Raw genomic sequence first — 7,812 nt, forward strand, 5'->3', positions numbered from 1 at the left:
ACCACGAAGTTTGAGAATTTGAGGATGAATGAAAACGAGTCAATATGCGAGTTTCATGTCAGACTGAGGGATATTTCTAACACCTCTTTTGCTTTAGGAGAAAATATATATGAGGAAAAGCTTGCTAGTAAAATTCTTAGATCATTCTCTAAGAAGATTGATATGAAGGTAGTTGCTATTGAAGAAGCTCATGACCTAAGCAGTATAAAGGTTGATGAACTCATTGGTTCCTTCCAAACCTTTGAGATGTCCATCAATGTTAGGTCAGAGAAGAAAAACAAAGGTATAGCCTTTGTATCCAACACTAAGGAATTTGGTATTCAAGGTGACAAAGAAGAAAGCTGGGAAAATGATATAGCTCTTCTTGGGGGAAATTTAATAATACCTTGAAATATCTGGACACAGAGTGGATGACCAATGTCTCAGACAAGAGGTCCAACATCATTCCCCAAGACAAAGATATGAATGAATAAAAACCCAACAGTGGGAAGGTACTCAATACTTTGAATGTGAAAGCTATGGACACATTAGACTAGAATGCCCTAATTTCCTAAGGAAACAGAAAAGGGGATTAACCATCACCTGGTCTGATTTTGATAGTGATTGTGAGGGTGAGACTGCCAACAATGTGATTGATTATTCTGGAAGATGTGTGTTTGAAGTAGAAATCAGTATTGAAGATATGGTTGAAGAAGATCTTGATACTTCATTCGGGTTCTTAATTATAGACAACCAGAAGAAAACCAATGGTGTTCTTATGAAGGAATCAGAGGAACTTTCTTCAACCATCACATGTGGAAAATAAGATATTTCATCCCTAAACTCCAAACCAGGAAACTTGATTCTTCTTGAAAGGAAGTTATAGAATTCAAGGCTACCTAGTAAAAAACTAGAATATGGAGAAATGACCAAGGATGTGAAAAGAACTAATGAAGGGACGAGCATGAAAGATGTGAACAAGAAGATTCCCCTTAAGGAGTTTGCTATTTTTGGAATGGAGACTGGAGTTATGAAGTTAAACCATATGTCACAGCATCATGCTTAACATGTGTCATCTCATCTTAGGAGAAATAAGAAATGGCCTATAATATGTCACCGCTATGGGAAATATGGACATTCAAGGCCTTATTGCTTTGAATGGTTGAAGCTAAACATCAGAGGATACAAGAAAGTTCATGATAAAAAGAAATGGAACCCCAATACTACTTCAACTGGCTCTATATAACACATAGGTTCCTCAAGTAAAAAGTGGTATTTTAATAGTAAGGGTATCCGACAGATGGCTAGAGATAAGACAACTTAAGGAAATCGATCAAAGGGAAGAATCAAAGGCTCAGGTAAATTGGTTACTCCGGGTCCAGAAGATCAAAGGTGGAATGTGAACCTCGACAAGTCTAAACATTGTGTGAAAGTTAAAGAAGTTATTGTGCAGAAGAATGAAGTCATCAAGGGTGTGCAATACCTCAGAATTGATAAAATTAGTATACTTGTAAAAGAAAGGTCTACCAAGATGTCCAAACAGATGGTTAAACATTCCTCCCAGGTGTCTGAAGTAACTCATGAGGATTATGTCACATAAGGAAAGGATGATGGTAAGGTTGAAGATCCTCCAAACTTTGAACAACCTATTGTAGTTCAGCTAAGGGAGAATTGTGGTTATGATAGAAGTTTTTCTCATATATCTGAAAGTATGACTAATCAACATCATGTCATGGTGCTTGATGAATTGGAAGTTAGTTCACTGAAGTATGTATCAGACAAGTATGATATAAATGTTGAAGGGATTCTGAACATAATTCCACTCAGAATTGGGTCTATGAAAATGCTTCATGATGAAGATTCCCAGAATTCAGGTTTGAGAAATCTTGATGATGATAATGATGTGTCAGACATCCCGTAAAACATATTGGTTGAATATCAAGTGCATAAGGAAGTTAATGGTAAGAATAACAAATCAAACTATTCATCAAGGGCAAATTAAGCTTTAGATAATGAAGGATTACTCAAGTGACTCCCAAGGAAGAAGTTCCACTCAACTATGGTGGAGTGAACCAATTCTCAAGGACGCCATCAAAGTTTATAAGGAAGATGTTGTTCAAGATGTAGCAGACATGTTGGAGATTGAGTTACAAAGGAAAGATGAACAACCTCAAGAAACTAGAATAATAAAATCATAATCTGATGCTGAAGCAAATTCTTTAGTCATGAGGTCCAACATTCAGAGAAGGCTGAATAACAAACAAATTATTTCCCTCAAAGTGCATTTCTTAGTTGTATGAGTCTATTTAAGAGTATGTAGCTATATCACAGAAGTATACGTCTTGAAAAGGAAATGTTACAATTGCTGAAGAAAGTCTATGTGATAGACAAGGAGTTCATCATGTTAAGTTACAAGCATAACAAAATGAGTACATCTAATAAATGCTCTCTCAGTGCCAACAACATCATATTATAGGACATCAAGCAACAAATTGATATGATTGTACCTTATAGTGAAGCTAAACTCTATATTGTTGGGTGCAATGGTAAGTAATTACTTTGGGTGAAAAAGATGTTGAAGAAGTGTAATATGGGACAAAACGTCATGACATTTGGCTTTAACATTTTTGAATCATTAGATGCAGTCAACTTTGAAAAAAGGGTTTGCGTTTGTGATAGTCAATAACGATCAATCTAGGGGAGTTTTTCCAAAAGAGAAAAAGAGTTTCTCTCCCCTAAGACCGTTTTGGCACGAAAAATAAGGAGGATTACTTTGAAGAATAACTGGGTTGGCGTTTCAAGCAAGAAAATGAAACATCTCGCCTTATCATTATCTCATATTACAAATCCTTATCTCAACATGAATCAAGATCAACCTAGTGGGAGCAAACTTATCCGATAAATTAAGGATTTTAAGGAGGTTGTTGATATGCTGGAGTTATGGTTGAAAAAAGCCAAGGAAGTGGAAGTTGTTAGGGATCACATTTCTGTTGTTGATATGTCTGGTGCAACAGGATATAAGAAGATTCTTATCAAGAATCTTAAACCTGAAAAGATAAGGAAGGTAAAGTCTATTGTGAAGGACCTAGTGAATTTGGATGAAACTGATTCTGAATCAGATGAAGACCTTGAGAATTGCACGGATTCAACTAGGCATGAATATTGAAGAATGTTTTGTCCTTATTTGTTAGCATTTTTTTTCATGTAAGGGCTTTATAACCTTTTGATACCGGGTTGTATAATAATGATTATGCATCTGTTGATGTTGATTTTGGTAGTTATTTCTCATGTTTGTGGGTGTGTATGTGATATTTTGTTCTTTATGCATATTGACTTTGTTAAAGGACTAACAATTTTCCAAATTATGGAAAAAAAGGGAGTAGTGAGATGAGGTGGTTTATTTGTTGTGTACAGATAAACACAGTAATTATTTAGTACTAAATATTTAGGAGGTACTAATGATATGCTCCATGCTGGAGCATCGGCCAGAATATTTAGTCCTGATCCTTGTATCTGTGAAAACAAATCTATATGTGTTAGTAGTATTCATTGATATTCTAATATCAACCATAAATTGATTATGTGTGAATAACTAAGTATATGAATGATTGAATACAAATATATGTTAGTTAGTAGGATTGTATGGTACTAACTATATGATACTAGATTCATGCATGACTAAATCTGTGAATGACTTCATGATTGTCTATTTGGTTTGGAGCGACTAAATGGGCTATATGTAAGCATCTGAACGTTAATGTTTCTGACTTCTGCTGCTACTGGTACTTAAAATTTGATACATGGAAGATAATTGTTGCTGATGGAATGCTCTGAAGATCCCGTACTTCTACTAGTTGTCACTTATTCTCATGGAAGAAGTGTTTTGTATCTTAAAGAGTTGTTTTGCCATAATTCTCCAAAGGGGAAAACTGTTATTCCTGGTGGCATATGATGCAGCAGAACCTAAGATTCCTAAGGCCTCTATTGACCCTAAAGCCCGACAAAAAGTCGATTCGGATGCCCCGTTAGATAGTTATCCATGAGAGACATTTGACACCTCTTTACTTTATAATTATGTAGAGCATGCTGCTAGGCATGTCTGACATGGAAATGTATATTTCTTTTCTTTTGCAATACATATGTTGTCAACTAATTAAATCTACATTGATGTTTATGTTTTCTTTTTACAGGAGCGTGATTTTTTGAAATGATTAATCACGACGGGAAGATACTGGAGTTTCCACATCTCACTACTGCTTGGTTCATTGATTCTATCCACTATTCCGCTCCTTCCGTTGTGTCGTAGAGATCTACAGGCGATGCTGAATGATTTTGAGAGTCAGCTGATACTAGAGGAGTATCGTCAGGAGCCAACTCGTGTGCACTGGGCTTGTGTTAAAGGCTACTTTACATGGTTCTATAAGGCGTCACACCCTATCATGATGCCAAGAACTCATGGAGAACCACCTAGGACAGCTAACATGAAGGTACTTGAGGTTCAGGATGAATAGGCAGAGAGCGTGACACTAGTATGTTGGCGTGTCGTAAAGATGAGTAGAGTAGTCATATTGTCAGGACTCTTTGAGCATGGAAGTCCCAAATTGTCCCTAGTGGAACACATGGTTTCCGGGTTACAAAATGTCATGCAGTACAGGCGGTGGAAGAGGCAGTCGCTTAGACGTACTCAAGAGTTTATATTGCAATGTATTTTTTTTTATATTTTCAGATGTATTTTAAAAAAAATGTAATGTATGAATTTTCTTGACTTTTTTTTATTAATGCATGAATTTTTACTTTCCTTTAACTTTAATGTAACTTCATTTTACTTTGATTTTATGTTAATATAAGTTGGTCTCACAAAAGTTAAATGTTTGGAGAATTGTGTTGTTCTGATATGATTCAGGGAGGATCTCAAAGATGTATCGCCGAAATAATATCTTTCATATTTCCCACGATTTGTAAAAATTTCAGGGGACATTTCAGAGATGCATCTCCTGTCGCTACTGAAGTTTTAGGATAACGAAACCAGGGATTTAACCGAATCAGAAATCATAAGAGTTGCCACTGAATTTTATTTATTCCCAAAGAGGGAAAGGGAAAATAATCGATAAAACCCTCGAGAAAAATTAAATGCACACATGATGTGAAATTAAGGATACTGATTGGTCTCGTAATCAAGATTGAGTTGGAAGTCGGTTACGCAAGGGGAATGTATTAGTACCCCTCACGTCCATGGTACTCCATGTGAACCATTTAAGTTGTATGTGTGCGTGAGTATTTATCTTGTTTATTGATTTATTTTCAAAAGAATGTGAAAGAATGAAATTTTGAATTTTTATTATTGTGCTCGCCAAGGATTATGGCCCTTATGCCCATGTATCATTCATCGGATGATGAAGAATTAGAGCTCCGTAGTTCGGAGTAAAAAATGTTTATGGGTTGGTTGATTTTACCTTTGAGAAAATGATTTTCGGTGTCAAGCTCTAAGTCACAAAAATGAAGTTTGATGAGTTGTGTTGATTTTACCTTGAAAAAAGGGTTTATGAACAAAGATGTTTGTGATTAGATTGCACTAAAGTCTATGGGCGGAGGTGAATATTCTAGACAAACAAGTCAAGCGTCTTGTGTCCAAAATAACTAGAGTAAGGGTAGGAAAACTCCACTCTTACTCATTCTCCACCACTTATGGCCCGTGGTTCACAATACTAATCATATTTTTATTGTTTTTTTAAGTTTTATTATGAAAACTTCATTTGACGTTGGATCAAGGGTTTGATGCTTTGATTATGAAATTGGTGACAAATAAAGAATATACAAAGTAACCAAGCAAGAAAGTAAAGGGTCTCATTGTAAGGTAGCCTAAAAGAAAGCCTTGTGTGTGCAAAAGTGGTCTAAGCTGACAAAGGATAATGGTCTTACAGTCATGTTTCCCTAGGGTAGTGCCATGATGTCATTCTTACAACATGAATGTAAGTTATAGAAGAAATCCAAGGTTAAGGCAAAGTGTCACAAGATAAAGGCAAGGTATCCAAGCAAGGGTCCTAAGTGAAGGCCTCTAAGTCCAATGGATGATTACAAATATAATGCATCTTTTTGGTCTTATCATTTTATCGTGTTTTTGTTGTTTTTGATTACATGACGATAATAAATAAATAACAATAATAAACATGCATGATGAATATATACAATGATGATGAGTACTTGAATGTACATTACAATGCAATGACATAAAAGTAAATAACAAGGTAATAAAGTTAAAATGAACCACAAGACAATAATAACAAGATCACAATGAAAATGGTTAGTGGTAAACAAAATTAGTAAAGTATAGTTAGTGGTTAGATAAAATGTACAAGGTAAACATTTGAGGATTATCTATCCATAGGTCAAAAGATTCAAAATATGCCACATCAAGGAATAACTTATCACTGATGCAAAGTATTGAAGATGATCAATGATCATCTAACAATAGATTTGAAACAGTGAAAGTTATACAACCCAAGTCCATTTATCAATGATTTGACAAACGAAAGATTGTATCACTCAATGTTTGTAAGTTAATGGTTGATTAATGTACAAGTTAATGATTGATTAATGTACGAGCTAATGATTGATTAAGTTAGAGATTGATTTATGTACAAGTTAGGTAATGAAACAAATAGTATAAGAAGATTAGTAATCAACGGAAGCAAAGTAAATCAAATGGAATCACAACAAGCAAAATGAAACAACAAGTTAGTATCATAAACATGACTTCATCTATGCATTAAATGACTTGAATGTGGATAAATAGAGGCAACCTATCAATGCCTCAAAGTATCATGAATGATCTATTGATCATTCATTGATAGATTTGAAACATTGAAGATTTTATCAACCCTAAAAGATCCAAAATCATGACCTAATAGATCTCATTAGCCACCAACATTCAAGGTATGAAAAATCAACCAAATAAATAAAAAGGTTATTATCAAACATGTCTATTTTTACTAGAAGAAATTTCAATTACAAACTCACCTATTGAGGGAAACCAAAAGCAAAATTATTGGAAGTGTCAAAGGACTTAAGCTCTACACAAGTGTCTAGTAGTAGTACTCCTTTTTCAATAAAAAAGAAATACTACTCGTTCCTTAGCGTACACATTAATTAAATAGTTACTCCAATAAATAATAATAATACAATACTAACTTTTTGGAATGGTAATACAATAATACTCTATTAAATTATCCATAAAAAGTGTTTCATTTGTATTTTTCTTTATCTCAAAATAATTGTTCATTTACGCTATCAATACAACATTTATTATTATTTTTCACTACTATACTCATATTAATTAACTTTCACTTTATTCAACAACTTTATTAATTTTTTTTAATGAGGGTATTCTAGTAAATTATGAGTTTTTTCCACTAAAACCAACACATATAATCATTTTTTTAAGAACCGCACATTACTCAAATAAGACACTTTTTATGAGACGGAGGAAATACTTAATTACTCTAACAAATAACGAATGCATTGACATTGTAAAAATTTTCTATACTGTAAATTAATCACAATCGCTGATTTATTTAAAATGTTTGACTTTTATTTTAGCCACTTAAAAAGTAATACAAACGAATGATTGTGATGCATTGACACTGTAATTTTTTTTACATTAACAATGCATAAGAATTAGTCTAAAAAATTAATATGAATTATATAAATATTTTTAAAAAGTTTTTTTGACACAAACAAATTCAATTCATATCATTTATCAAAAGTTGTTAAATACAAAGAGGAATCAAATTGAAAACACTACGTCTAGTCTGGCCACCTTAGCTAACACGTGAG

This window comes from Lathyrus oleraceus, chromosome 4 (assembly GCF_024323335.1).
Source record: "Lathyrus oleraceus cultivar Zhongwan6 chromosome 4, CAAS_Psat_ZW6_1.0, whole genome shotgun sequence".
Classification (NCBI taxonomy): Eukaryota; Viridiplantae; Streptophyta; class Magnoliopsida; order Fabales; family Fabaceae; genus Lathyrus; species Lathyrus oleraceus.